Below are 16,308 nucleotides of genomic sequence, written 5' to 3'. Positions count from 1 at the left end.
AATTTTCTAAATATTGTAAAATATGATAAATACCAACTGTTTTTTTATAATACATACTGTGTCACATGATCATACATAATAAAGTACATACATAAATAGCACCAAAGGGAAACAACAATTATTCGCACTTCTTGAAAAATTGCAAAATTATGATATGCAATCTTCTGTGAAGGAGGTCTTCAATTACCAAACAGTCTAGACGGCAACAAAAATTCATAATACTGTCTTCTTGCTTTTTCTGGCACACAATGACATCGGATCACTGAGCATCGCACACCAAGATCCCGAAATGTTGTCGAACGCTATTGCTACTTTGCATGGCATGTTGCTAAAAGTGTCTCTGCATGAGGAATGGCCGTTACATAAATATTACTTTCTGCATACAAAAATACAAATCGGAAGGAGTGAGTTGTGATGAACCTGCAGGCTAAAGAACTTTCCCTCCGCTACCGATCCTCTCATGACCGATATCAGCTAAAGGATTTTCATCAGTGTGACGTACGTCCTGTAGGCCCATTACGGATGTAACATGTGATATTCTCTGTTTTCTGTTGCATATATCCGTGGTAGCTCATGCAGTAATAACTACGAAAGAAGTATTTCGTAATATATTTTTACTACAGACTTTATTCTTTTGTCATGAGGAACCAAGCCCCAAAATTTATCAGTTCTCGATAGATCCAGTATAATTTGTAAAGATTCCAGTTCAGGCAGAGTTCCAAATAGCATTAGAGATTTTTTATCGAAATTTACAGATTTCCATCAATTTTCATAGTACGATGATGAAATGCTCCCTGACGCATTAGCTACGCTCAAATTTCTTTGCAGTTGACGTATATCATTTGAAAAAGCAGTCAAATTTATGTCCGAAGGTAGACTGTCACCTTGGGGGAGCACTTTCCAATGCCTTATGGATTCTTGAGGCGTGAGATTACCGGATAAGCGTTAGCTTGCCAATACTGTCGGAATATCCATGGTCAGTGCTGTCGATTTCTATCGCCTCCTTCACGCGCAACTTCCTGTTGACGGTTTTTTTTTTTTTTTTCGCCTGAATGGTTTGGTATAGCCCACGCTTGTTTTCTCTCCTGTGCCAACTGCTATCGTCTCAAAGTAGCACTTACACCCAACGTCTTCCTTTACTTTATAATTCCAGGTCCTGTATTCCCCTATAGTTTTTACACTTTACAGCTCTCTTCAGTACCATGAGAGCTATTCCCTTACATCGTAACACATTTTTAGTCATCCTGGCCGTTCTTATAGTGGGTTTTCAACGTACCGTGCCTTCCAGATTTTGCGGGAAACCTCATCATTTCTTACCAGTTCACTTAATTTTCGTTATCCTTCTGTAAAACCGCATCTTAAATGCTTCAGTTCGCTTCTTGTCCGTTTTTACCACCTAGCTGACTCACTTACATACAATTTGTACTGCAAGTTCACTTCCGCAGATACTCATTTCTCAAACTGAGGAATATGTTTCGTAATTGTAGAGTTCTTTTGGTGAGTTACGCTCACTTTAAAACATAGATAACTCGCATTTATACAGAGTTACGTGTTGTCGCTAACTAACGATGCAGTTTATATTACTAAGTATGTGGCAATAGGTAACTCTGTCTAAATGCAATGTATCTTTTTTTGTAGTATATTTTGTTCATAGTTGGTTACATTATTCTTTGTGTTGTACTTGACTTCCAGTGATGAATTCATGGATTTTATTATCTAAGGCCCTTGATTTTACAGCCCATTATATGACGTCGTAAGTGGTTTTATGTAATTATGTGACTTTTTTTACAGGTGAGTTTTCTTTACCAAGTACATCGGTTAGCAGATTATTTGTTCTTTAGATGTTCTTTCAATAGGTATACAGAAACCTGATGGTTGTCCGGGACTGAAACTGGTTGTTCAATAAAGTAGTTTTGTCAGTAGCTCTTAGCGGTAACCATGACGTTCTTCTGCTGTTGATGTATCTCCCGGACCATGTCCTGTGTCTCGACAAGACTAAAATTCGCCGCTCCAATTCTTCAATCGTATCAGCGGGAGTGATGTACACTTAACTTTTGAAATAACTCCACACATAAAAATCCAGAGGACTTAAGGCAGCTGAGTTGGTCGGCTCGTATTCAACGTATCCATTTTGGACCATAATGGCGCGTTAAATGTCGCCTTACGTTAACCATGAGCTATGGTTAACAATAGAGCCTGATTAGATCGGGACATAATAGATAAGTTAACATTTCAGACACATTTGTACTAACTAGGACTATATTTGTATGTAAACGTAGGCTTCCGCGGCCGTTGTCACAGTCAGTAAAATTCATGTTTATGTCAGTGACGGATCGTAACCACACGTTCGTAGTTATCGCAAATGTTCGCGTGTAGGCCCACGTTTATTACAAGTTTTTGCTTGTTCTAGAGTTTACTCTCACCCGTGTAAGTTTTCGCAATTAATTATTTTACACCCTGTTAATTGATGACGGAAAGTGACAAATTTCTTAGTGGTCTCTTCATAGTTTACTAACTACGATCCCAAGGTTCGGGAAGGTAACATTTCTTACATCATAAAAATAAAAGTTAAATCCAAATCAGTATTACTTATTGTACACAAAAGCATTCTATTTATGATTAGTGCTCGTGTTTTTATGGAATTACACTTTTTTTTTCCTTCGTCCATGACAAGCGTAAGTATTCACGAATTATGTTGCTAGCGTTAATGTACGTCATTTTATCTATACTTATTTCATTGTAGTTATATATTTTAGCTTTATGCTACATAAAAATACATATTATACATATTTATCATTCATAATACCTCACACAGCCAGCAGGCCGCTTCCTTAGCAAAATATCAAAATCCGACCTACCACAAAATTTGAGGACAGTAATTATCTTTAAAAAATCACGTTCTAGTGCAATAAAACGGGGTTATCTGCGCTTGGGTTACGAACTACGTGCATCTGCTTAATTTCCTAAGATTCGAAATGTCAGTTCCCAAAAACAAAGCCAATACAACAGTGGTTCCCAATATTTCTACATCTACATCTGTACTCTGCTGGCCACCTTACGTTGTGGCGGATGATACTTAGTTTACCAATATCCTTCTCCCCTTTTTACTGTTCCAGTGGCGGAAGGTTCGCGGGAAGAACGTTTGTTGGTAAGCGTCCTTGCGAGCTCGAATCTTCCGAATTTTATCTTCGTGATCTTTCGTAAGATGTACTTAGAACGAAGCAATATATCGGTTGACACTGCTATGAATGTACGCTCTCTAAACTTCAACTGTAGACCACAAAATGATGCAGAACGCCTCTCTTGCAGTGTCTGCCACTGAAGTTGGCTGAGTTTCTCCGTGACACTTCTGCGCTTGCTGAACGAACCTGTAACGAAAGTTTCTGAGACTGTTACCTCTCAGTGCAACCAGATATTAACAAGTATCCCCCTCCCCTCAACCGTCATCAACACTAAACTGTAGAATGTAAAACACTTTTCTTGGAACACTTTTATTATTAGAATGACAAAAGACAAGTGATACTTAGTTTTCTTAGATGTTTTTTTAGATCACGATCTAATAAGTCAATGAGACAGCTGGTACTGTTTATATCTAACAACATTTTTTGACCATGCGATTCTCGGTGCATTGCGACTCCTACCTGCAGTTCTTTCTTTGAAAAGAAAGCTAACTATCTACGTTGATGGAAGACACTTGTTACAACACGCGATTCCACTGCAGCTGTCCTCTCCTTGCCGGCACTTGCTTCACGCTCACCCAGCACCCCCATTTAAAAATCGACCGAGAATATAATGTATGCTCTATGTTGTTTGTAAATCGTTCGATTACTTGTCTCTTTAGTCCTAAAATGAGAGAAACTGGAAGACTACAGGCTACCAGTGCATTATATCTTGCCACTGCCACAAATAATAATACTAATAATAATATGTAAGCTCTACTGCATTGTAGTAGCCATTACACAGTTACTGTCCTATTGTGTTGCCAGTTAATTCGTTATCCTTGCGAAGTGAATGACGATGTATAATATTTCGTCTATTGCGGTAACTACTTACAACCCGAAGAAAGAATTTGCATCAGATATTGAAGCATGTGAGGTATGTGTGTCTCAGTTTTACTGTCACAGCTGCATGGTACAAAGTACTTGTGTTGTGGGTGGAGTATGTGAATAAGATATTCATACTTTCGTTCCGCAAGTTGTAGCCTCCATCATATTGTGACGCGTGTTAATGCTTATTTCTGGAAAAAAATTAATTGCGGGAACTACGTAATCGTATTACTGTCTTAAGTAATACTAATAACAGTAATGATCTTTTAAAAACAATATAGTTTGGTGACCGAAACACTGTCGGACTCTTTCGCTGTTACCCTTCAGGAAATTTTATTTCGCCCCAAGGAAGGGAGGGGAGGAGAGGAGGTAATTACACCCCAGATTAGATACCTCTGAGATACAATAACAATACCGTGCGCAGTATTGTCGTAGCCATTACTGTGTATAGCAAAGGGCTGCGCTTACTGTCGAGATTGGCAGTGGGGCAAACAAGAGACTTGCAGCCTAAAATTTTCTGCCTGGCAGCGACTTCTAGAGACCCAGAACTGTGGAGCGCGTAGGTGAAGCATAGTTTACCAAACAGTACTTCGTTACGGTTCACGACTGTTGCGTCAAAATTATCCTCAAAATTAATACATTTGGTTACGATGGACGACGCTTTCAGTACTATTGTAGAGATTGATCTACGTCGAGTGTGTAAATAGTAGTTCGGGTGCGCTATGAAGTCACATTTTCAGCAACATATACATAGTCATGTGTACACAAAGAAAAGGCAGTGCAATCGTCTCAGTAAATTTCGTTGACACAGATACAAAAGACTCCACACTCTGCAATTGAATTTTCCCACGATATGAGCTCCTCTGTGGCTGCTGCAAAAATTAATATAAAATTCAAATGCCTGAGTATCTGCAAAAGAATGGTAAGAACATATTCCTGATGAATCGAAGTCATTCTTACCAAGAGACCCTGAAAACTGTGCGAGAATATATGAGTATCCACCACATACGACAGCGGCTGGGGAAATAAAAGAACGTATGTGGACGTTTCATTGGCAATCTCATTGCTAGCAACTTCGGCGGGGAAGATCCGTCAAATGCACTACTGATTTTCTGCAAAGTTTTGGAAAACACATACCATTAGACTGTAGCTCGTTTTGTGAATGACAGTCTTCAAGTGCTGTCGTGTAAGGTAATTCAACAAGAAAAAAAATGTTGTTATATATTCGGATGCTGAGAGCAGGAACTGTGCTAGGCGTATTCTATCCGGATATCATCCACTTCACCTGTCTGTCCCACGCACTGCAACGTTTTGCCGTAGAAATGCGCGGAGCTACATCGAAGTAAATGAAAACATTTCATACACCAAGAAAACGTTTCTCAGAGACCAGCATCTTGTGCCGCTCTATAGACGACTGCTGCCGGATCTAGATTTGCCGCCTGAGCCTATCCTAAGAGGAGGCATAAATGGACTGAACCTGTTGGTTTCTGTAAAGAACATTTTCAAGGTGTGAAACCTGAAATGGATTTATTTCCGAGAGATTCTTGAGTTTCAGCACGAGGGGCACAAAATGCTTTTACTGAATCTAAAATCGAAAATCATCTGGTGTTCCTCCACAACAACTTCGGCTTCTTTGCCAGAAGCATTACGGTATTAGAATCTGTCGCTTTACCTTTGCAGAAATTGTTAAAAATTGTTAAGAATGCCAAATGTAAGCTGATGTTAGAGATGATATCGGACACAGGTAGTGAATAAGTCCAAGGCTATTTTAGCAAGAAATCCAGGCTACTCGGGTTTTGCTGCTATCAGCAGTGTCCTCGTTTGGGGAGAAGATACCCCAGAAAACATCTCTTCAGGAATATTTCACTTCTTAAAATTTGGACCGTGTAATGTGCAGCGATTATTTTCCTCTTACAAAAACATTCTGTGACTACAATGAATCTGGTGAAGTACTTCATTGTTCATTGCGCTGCAAAATGTAAATACAATTATTTATTTATTAGCCTATGGCTTACAGAATCACATTTCAAAAGTACATACAATTAAGCTGATATAACATAAAATAATATGAATCAGTATAAGCAGATACATCTATAAATATATGTATGTATAGGTAGTAAAAAAAACTGGAGAACCAGCAGTAGGCAAAAGAAGTTGAGAGTCGATTTCTCATCATAGTTAGATAGCGAAAGACTCCAACCAGTTAACTGCTGCAGGTATTGGTACCTGCTGCAGGTGTTGCGTTTACAGTTTTTCCAGGTACTATGAATTTTCTTTTTTGGAATTCGTGCGAAATGTGCTCCAGAGGTTGTTCCAATGTTCCGCAGTCGCACTGCTCATCATCGGTAGTTTCCCACTTGTGTAGCGTTGCTTGAGGGAGCTCCAAATTTCTTGGTTGGTTTGCTCCTGGAAGTTGGATAGTTGGGTCTATACTGCGCAATATGCGAAGGAAATCCACTCATTTCTTCATTCATCTCTTAAATTACAGATTTCTGGAGCCAGTTGGCCAGTGTGTACCCAGATTGGTTCTTTAGATTTCAATTGAGTGTGTGGAAAGTTTTTCAGTGTCCCTGGATCTTTCGAGTTTCATCTTTTCATTCTTTTACTGCTTCTTGTCGTGGGTAGCTTTGAGGGGCCATATTGGCGACTAGTGACAGACATGGTTTTGGTGTGGGTTTAAGAGTTCTCGTCACGATCCTCATAGCGTCATTTAGATGGATATCTGTATTGTTGGCATGACTACTGCTACACGAAATGGGAGAACTGTTTTCGGCGACAGGGCACACAAGTGCTTGTGCTGTAGTTCTTAAGCTGTTTGCATTAGATCGCCAGCTAGCATCGGCCAGTTCCCTTAATATGTTATTTCTCGATTCGAGCTCCTGTTGTGTTAGCGCTAGGTGTTGCAGGTGCAGTGAAGGTGTACGTTTTAGTAAATAGATGTGACCAAAAATAATTTTTTGTTATTACAGCAGCACAGACTTGCAAAATAAAAAAATGTAGTGTAAAGTGTTCTTTCTTGACTTACGTTTCGTGTCTCTGGTACATTTAAGTTCATGTTACAGTAAAATAGTAGGCGCCTGTGAAATTCAGAGGTTGATTTCAATTAAAATTATTGTTTTATGTTACATATTTAATAAAACATTATCAGGGTATTACATATTTTCTTTCATATTTTGCCCATTTTAGTAAATGAATATGTACTATATCGCTTGTTGATACATAGAAATCCGTGCTCTAGTTATGATTCACTGGCCATGAAGTCTCTGAGAAGTCACACGTGGGAGAAACCCCAGTCTCGCCGTTGTCGTACGAGTTTTTATTGAGTGCATCGACGCACGCAGGGCAGAATTCGCTGGCCGCTCCATTGGATTAGAAGCCACTAAAGCGCAGCATAGGTTCCAGCTGACGAGCCACATCCGTGACCTGAATGTTTGTCGCAAAAGGTCGTCTATTCTCTCCCACATTTAATGTTGAATAAACTGGTGAATCGAGCTGCAAGAAGCAGAAAACAATACGTATGTCATTAGATTGTTCACTATCAAGCAAGAGGCAACAGGACTTAAATGACAGTTATATCGTCTTAACACAGATATTCTGATTTACTGAACAGCGAGAACGTCTCGGGAGAAGTGCTGATAGAAGGTGAAGCTCTGGGTATCTGTGCCTCTTTTTAACTTTTATTCAGCTTCCTATATTTTCTCTCATATCTTGCATTGCTTCCTTGACGTACAGAAATGGTACTACACTGCAACCCTACCTTGCCTGCGACATAAGACAAGCTTCTCACATTATCTGTCTCAAAATTTAGTAGAAGCTGTAGTCTTTGTGGAATCTTTACCCTGATGATAGAAAAATGAAACAACACATAGTTGTCTGTGATTCTGTTTTTTGTTTTAATTCTCTCCTAGCCCTTCCCTGGTGCTGTAGAGTTATTTGATAGTTGATGGAATCCTCCGTTGTGTATGGAAGTTGAATCTCATATACAAGAAACAGATAAAAATTTTGCTCCTTCAATGAGAGATGTTTAAAATCTCGTAATAGCGTAACCGTGTGTAACTGAGTTTCAAAAGGATCGGAGGAGTGGAGAAGCTTTTCCCATGTGCGGCCACGGTGTTGTTAACATCAGACATCCGACTTTCATCGGCTGCAAGACGTCCAGAAATCGCTGTGGAAGACCGAAGGCGGGCAGACAAAAAACTATTTTGCAAGCACTCAGAAGTTTTATGTTTGTAATTCTGAGCTAGACTTCAAAATTCTAAGATTCGTTCAAATTTAGTGATCAGTTTTTTCGCGTATATTTTTTCTGTAGGCTTCGTAGAATTGTTCTATGAAACTGACAGATGAAATTATTAGTCTTCGAGTAGTACGATGTTATATATGATCTTTCTTGTCTGGTGCACCCAGTACCGTCGACATTCTGTTTGCATATTCTTGTCTTCATCTACTGCACTAATTCTTCAAGTCCCGTATTGACTATTTCTCGGTATCGAAGCAGGAGTTCCAATAATCTGCTCTGCTCACAGTAAAGATTCTCTATTGACATAATTTCTCCCTTGTTCTTACTCGTGGTTCTTCATTTCGCATTTCTCTCCACTAAAATTTAAAATGTTTATGTAGCATCGTGTTTTTCTTCTCTGGATTTCTTATGGTGCAAGACGGTGTTTAACAGAAGATCGTTCTCTGTCAACTTTCATATCAGTACTCGATTCCAGTAGAATTATTTTGTTGTAGAATAGTTTCGTCTGCGCAGATTTGCTTAGTGTATCTTCCTTCTTTCTTACGTGAGAGAATGTTTTCGTTTTCCTATAACGAATCTTCCCAATCTTATGTTAAGGAAGTCTAAAGGTTCTTTTGTTCTACTATTCAGATTCACATTTGTCTAAAGATGTTTAAGACATATTTTGTAGTTCGTATTACGAGGAAAATACCGCATACGCTTCTTTCAGAGAAGACAAGAAACACAGGTGAGCTGATTATGTAAACTCTCACTGCTACACACTTCCGGCAGCTAATCGCTTGCGTAATCTGCAACAGTGAAACTCTTTGTTTGAGAGCCATCCTTGGCGAGCTATTCATCGTGAGAAAGTACGTATTCAAATGACCTGTATTTGTCCTTGACCTTTTTATGTACGATTATGAGACGAACACATACTCCTCTCCTCAAACATCGTCTCAACGAAGGAAACACTACATCCGACAATATTTCTCAAATGGATTTATTTATGTGTACATTTCCATGAATAAACTGGTTATCCTCACATAAGCACAAACTCGTCTGCGGCTGATATACTATTTTATGAACGCTTTTGCAACCGAGTCGAAAAGTTGGCACTTATTTCATTTTACCATGTGATACTGCATTAAACTCAGAAGTATTTTATTCACGCTGTTATCAATGCACCCTCTGACTGAAAATTAGGTACCTTTATCTATTAGGCTCTACGTTTCCTTCAAAGCGAGACGATTCTTCGGCTTCTGGCTAGTAAGTAAAGCGTTTTAAATCCGTCGTTTTCTTGCAGTATTCATTATTATTGTTTCAGCAAGGCCTGCATTTCCTCTTGGTTTGTTTCACTCTGTTAAGCTCCATCTTTAACGTCCCTTAACTTATTTAAGGAATTTTATTTCAGTCCTCTGGATAGTGTCATCGGCTTATCTCACCTAAATCTTACTATTGTGAAGAGGTGTAGGAAAATGTAGCGGATATTTTGGATGAACGTCGCTCTTTTAAACTACTGACGTTTAGTCGTAGCCTGCGGATAGCATTCACAAAATGAGAGTTTTGAATTCTAGTTGACTCTATCAGACAGATTATAAACCACTCGATGACGTTTAATTTCACGCGGTGGCGTTTTGACGATCAGGCTGTTTATTAGACTATCGTGTACAAATTTAAAGTAAATCGGTCAACAAATTTTCGAGATATTTGGTAACAACATTTAACAACGACTTATGTATATACAAGGCGAGTCATGTAAGACCTTACGACCCTTTTATTTTCTGAGCGGGTACATATACCGAAATGCGGCTTTTGGCAAATCGTAGAGCGTCGTGGGGCACGTACTTGTTTGTATGGTTAATGTGTTTAGTGCTGGTATCAACGGAGACATTGAAGCAACTACGTTTGTTTAAATAGAATCGTGTATTTTTTTGTAACTACCATCGATAGCTCTTGAGAAGTCTATTACAGTGATGTAGCGTTTGTTAATGTTGACGTTGAAACCTGTCATTAAAAAATTCCAGAAATGTCCTAGAATTTGAGAGCACGGTGGCCAGAATCGGCATTAGCGGTGCAAATACCACCAAGCAAAGTCTAGGGCTACGCTATGTCAGAATGTCAACACGTTTACCTGTTTTCTTCTCTGCACTGCAAGCTGCTCATTTGCTTTAACATTCGTTGAAGGTAGACAGGTAAACCAATGAGTAGAAGTTCAATATACTACTTTTGTATGGTGAATGTAAAACAGTACAGTGGCATAGGGCTGTTTATCAGGATCGCCAATGTCCGACGCGCCAGGCAATTGCCGAATTTTTAAGACGCTAGAGAGGACAGGCTGCTTGAACGTCGAAAAGAGGACAATAAAGTCTTTACTACTGCGATGTAGTTCAACACGGCACAAATAGTGAAAATTCTAGATGCCTCGAGCTAGTGATGAATGCTTGCGTTAGATACGTGTGCAATATTCGCTTGTATGATCATATCAGTCCTTCATACTCCCAGCTAGGTTGGATACGCCCACATAAGGCATGCGATCTCCACACGATGTGCTTACTTCATCGATTTCTTAGCCACTGGTGCCCCCAATACTTATCTTCTCACATTAAACACCTATCATCATTCCACACCAGATCGGATACGTCTATCATCTTGGCTGTACCTTTACGTAACACAAAATCTTTCTCCGTGTCATTCTCCATCTCAGCCATACGACTATGGAACGCACTCCCCTGTGATCTGCGTCTTATCCAGAACTTGCATTCAAGAGGGAACTCAAAACTTACATATTAGACCGGTATAGCCACCATTGTTGTGCCCCTCCCATCTCTTTCTTTCTCCTCTCCATCACAGCTTCGAATTTTACCATTCTTTTTCTCTTCCTCTAACCTATCTACCTCTTATATATCTCTTTCACCCCATTCTATCGTCTTATGTCTCTGCTTGATGAGAATAACTCACAAGCTGCAAGAATATAACGAGAAAATTCCCAACTAACAATGGGACTGACATTCACAAAAGAAAAGTATGTTTACTTTCATATACTTAGTCACTATTATTATTATTATTATTATTCTTGATTGTTATAATTATTTTTATTGTTATAATTATCATTGTACTACTTTTATAATCTCAATTTTTTTTTGTTTAACATCAATACTGCATAATACGTTAAATGTCCTTAATGTTATTTAGAAACTGTAACTCGTTCAATCTGAGTATGCCTGATTAGGTGTAAGAGAGGGCCTGAAGGCCCTAATCTTGCCAGGTAAAATAAATGCATAAATAAATAAATAAATAAATAAAGGATACTGCAACCGACAGAGAACACGAGGAAGCTGTTCTGGCTAACACAGACTTACGAGACACATAGCCAAGGAACGTGGAATCAACCAGACGGGTGTAATTTGTTCGTGCATAGACAGAATTTCCACCCTATCATTTTTCATCATCATTCACTCGACGACCGTAATTTCTAACGTCGTACGGAACTATGCACGTTTTGCAACTGAGAGACGACGCTACGTTTTTCCAGCGCTTAACCGAGGAAGCAACGTTTATTAACCACGCTAATGTAAATTTTCACAAAATGCGCCACTGGGCAGTCAATAATCTACACAGGCTTCATTAGGTGCAACATCAACGGCGGTGGAGCGTAAGTGCGGCATCATAGGAAATTACATTGTGGGACCTTACTTTATCTCAAGTGTTCTAAATGGACATTCTTACGCACACTTTCTGATGAACATTCTGCCGGTTCTTCTAGAAGATGCACCGCTGTATATTCGAAAGTGTACGTGTCTGCAACACGACGGTTGTCAAGCTCACTCGTCCCGTGCTGCAACGCAAACATCAAACCAGAAATATCCATCATTTTGATTTCCAGCTCCTTGTATTGGCCGTGTTTGCAGTTAAAATTATTCAATGTGAGGTCCGCCAGTTATGCAAAACACCATTTTTCTCAGTAACCAAACATGTTTCGGAGCCATTGTGCTATCATAAGTAGGTTTTCGTTTTTATTTATTCTGAAATGTGAACATTTTTGTTAAATGATTATAATATTATGTGCATTTTTAGTTCAAACAACAGATCGTTTCTTTTTGTAATACCTTTACATTTGGTGTGCATGAATTTTCTGGATCACTTGTGTGTTAATTGCTACAGGTAGCTTGTCATCTGCAACCAAATGATGTTGATGAGAAAATTTGTTTGCTGGGAGTTAACCTATCTTCTAAAATGTAATTCAGGTTTTCGCGATATTTTCGCTCCTATATTCGTTTTTACTTACTTAGTAAAAACGATGCTCGTTGATGCATTTCTGCTGAATGTTCCGAGCTTTTTCTCAGTGTCAGATCGTCTGTAAGCTCTCGACCTACGCATAATCGAATGCTTCAAATGATAACTCTTTCGTTTACATACAACCTAAAATTTTACGTTTGACATGACAGACACTTTCGCTGCTACATAAAATTGCTTCAAGTAAGCTGTCCCTTTCCATATTTTTATTACTTCTATCTACTTTGTCAGATTTCTTCGTGTAATTCAGGTTTTTGCATTATATTTCTCTTTTACATATTATCCCCAGCTTACTCTCGTCAAACCACCTCTTATTCACAGTGACGTAATAGGTTTTGTGAGAGATAGTGTATTGCAACTAGCCAGGACACCTATTTTTGTCAAGAATTGGAGAACACAATACTCGCGGAATTGTAACATTGCATTTATTATAATTCTGAAAGCATAACGTAGTCTTAAATGTTTTATAAACAAAAGTATTAAATGAAATTGACGTATAATTTATACTTCAGATAAAGTAATTATTTTCCATATTTCTAATTTAATCTGAAATTGCAATTATATTTTAAATTATTGTCGTTATTCCTTTTTTATAATTTTGAAAACATTTCTAAAATACATATTTAACTATGTATTGATTTCTTGATGTAAATCGATATTTTCCATCGCTGTACTGTGACTTCTCGCATTTTTAAAGTCGAGATAGTGGTCGTTTTTAAGTAGCTGTAATGGATCAATGATTGTTATGCAGTTGGCATAAGAAATAGTTATGGAGAAGCTGATATGAAGTTGTTACTTTCAAATGAATGGATTGTATCAGAATGGAGACCGATTTGTAACATTAAGCAAGTACATGAGATGAAAAAATAGAAATAATGATAAAAACAGAAACCAGCAGTGTTTATATTTAAAGCACAACCCTGTCGTACCACATAGATAGTTATTGTTTTCAGCGAGCCATGTTTCCGAGCGACATTATCTTATAATTAGTTTGGCTTAGAAGTCCATGTATTCATTACTATTAATTAATTAAGATATCGATTATTGTCTTAATATTTTCAGTTTCTCAGTCCTCTGATCAAACGTATCCGTTCGATATAGTCACATTGTGTTTGATTTAAATTTCCTGAGCCTGCCGCTGTGGACGAGCGGTTCTAGGCGCTTCAGTCTGGAACCGCGCGACCGCTATGGTCGCAGGTTCGAATTCTGCCTCGGGCATGGATGTTTGTGATGTACTTAGGTTAGTTAGGTTTAAGTAGTTTTAAGTTCTAGGGGACTGATGACCTCAGATGTTAAGTCCCATAGTGCTCAGAGCCATTTGAATCATTTTTTAATTTCCTCATTTTTCTAGTGATTTTTTGACTATGTTTTTTCGCCCTTCTTCCTAATCCTTTAAACATCTCCTAACAGTGTTTATAAATGCTATTCTCATGGCAAAAGAACCGGCAATTTGCGAGACACTCCGAATATCATTTAGCTGCACTGGGATACCCATATAATTGGTCATCAGCATAATTTAAAATTAAATGAAACTTAATTTGATTTATAATCCACGTAAAACCTGTCTGACGCCATGGTAATGGTGTCATAAAGCACCAGAATTAGAGAAGGAGCGTCAGCTGCAAATGGCAGTAGATGCGACGGTCTTGTCACTGTATTGACGGGTGTGGTAATCAGAATCTTTGAAGGTTATTGACGTGGACTTTTTTGTAAGATGGCGTTGCGTTTGTTTTCCTGGTATGATGCTGGGAACACTGATACAGCGAGATAGTTCAGTGCGTCTCAATGGTGTTGGTTTTTACAAAGGAACATAATGCAAAGTGAAACTTCCTGGCAGATTAAAACTGTGTGCCCGACCGAGACTCGAACTCGGGACCTTTGCCTTTCGCGGGCAAGTGCTCTACCATCTGAGCTACCGAAGCACGACTCACGTCTGGTAGTCACAGCTTTACTTCTGCCAGTACCTCGTCTCCTACCTTCCAAACTTTACAGGAGAGCTTCTATAAAGTTCGGAAGGTTGTCGACTTTGACAAAGGTCGGATTGTAGCTATAGTGATGCGGTTTATCGTATTGCGACATTGCTACTCGCGTTGGTCGAGATCCAATGACTGTTAGCAGAATATGGAATCGGTGGGTTCAGGAGGGTAATACGGAACGCCGTGCTGGATCCCCTGCGCTTGCGATGGTGTACTCAACGACGAACCTAGGTGCACAAATGGCAAAACGTCATTTTTTCGGATGAATCCAGGTTTTGCGTTAGGATACATCCGGTGAACGCACATTGGAAGCGTGTATTCGTCATCGCCATACTGCCGTAACACCCGTCGTGATGGAATGAGGTGCCATTGGTTACACGTCTCGGTCAACTCTTGTTCGCATTGACGGGACTTGGAACGTGGACGTTACATTTCAGATGTGTTACGACCTGTGGCTCTACCCGTCATTCGATCCGTGCGAAACCCTACATTTCAGCAGGATAATGCAGGACCCCATGTTGCAGGTCCTGTACGGGCCTTTCTGGATACAGAAAATGTTCGACTGCTGCTTTGGGCACCACATTCTCCAGATCTATCACCGACTGAAAACGTCTGGGCAATCGTGGCTGAGCAACTGTCTCGTCACAATACGCCAGTCACTACTCTTGATGAACTGTGTTATCGTGTTGAAGCTGCATGGGCAGCTGTATCTGTACACGCCATCCAAGCTCTGACTCAATGCCCAGGCGTATCAAGGCCGTTATTACGGCCAGAGGTGGGTACTGATTTCTCAGGATCTATGCCCCCAAATAGCGTGAAAATGTAATCACATGTCAGCTCTAGTATATTTGTCCAATGAATACCCGTTTATCATCTGCATTTCTTCTTGGTTTAGCGATTTTAATGGCCAGTAGTGTATATGTGTCGTGTCCGGATACTATTGATTGGATAGTTAAAGTATACTTAAGTTCTGAAATGTGACAGGTAGAATGTTTTGCAAATATAGTAAATAGCAGTTTCCAGTAAAGAGTGTGAATTTTGGATAACCCGTAGTTTTGTGTGATACGTGCAGCCTCGAGTTCGCATTAACCAGGATAATCGGAACATTTCTGTATTTACTTTCAGTTAAAATTACAGCAGCACAGCGTTATTGCTAATAACGTCCTCCTTTTTTGTTTTGTTGGCACGGGTACGTCACGTACACACTGGATTCCGTGTGGCTGTAGTGGTCTTGGCGCTCTTGATCACGCTGGCGCGAAGCAATTGACAATGGAGAGCAACATGGGCGAGTGGTGGTTGTTATGGAGACGATTGACACCGAGAGGAGCCCTCGTAAACATGGAGAGATGCGTTACGTAACCCACCACTTGACGTCGCGTTGCAGTCGAGAGGTGGCCGTCCGAGAGCGTTGTGGAACACGAAGCTGTGACACCAGCCGGCGAACACGCTGTCGCCATTTGTTGAAGATCTCGTGTCGCCTGCGCCACGCTGGAGAACTTTTTCAGTTGACACCTCACTCTTGGCGGAAGTTTCGACTAACGGCGGTAAAAAATATTTTTAAAGTTGTATGTGCTTCATACAGTTATAGCTGCTGCATGATGACGAGCAGTCAGCGCTGGGAAGTAATGGCGCGAATTTTTCAACGTGAGTAAGCAAAACTTCTTCACTTTAATAATTTGTTTACATCGTTTAAAATCGTTCGGAGGCACAATTACAGTTAAAAAGACGTCGTTTCACATCTTGTTTTGGTCGTAGAGCACCGCTACTCCCAGTACAT

At 39.6% G+C, this 16,308-nt stretch overlaps 1 protein-coding gene across 2 annotated transcripts in view; it reads left to right on the top strand.

Moving 5' to 3' along the window:
* The window catches only part of LOC126272718 (solute carrier family 12 member 6), a 1,173,553-nt gene that overhangs the window by 432,076 nt on the left and 725,169 nt on the right, over window positions 1–16,308 (top strand). The window lies entirely within an intron of this gene.

The sequence above is a fragment of the Schistocerca gregaria genome, chromosome 5 (genome assembly GCF_023897955.1).
Source record: "Schistocerca gregaria isolate iqSchGreg1 chromosome 5, iqSchGreg1.2, whole genome shotgun sequence".
Taxonomy (NCBI): Eukaryota; Metazoa; Arthropoda; class Insecta; order Orthoptera; family Acrididae; genus Schistocerca; species Schistocerca gregaria.
This window is presented reverse-complemented; position numbering and strand designations above follow the sequence as displayed.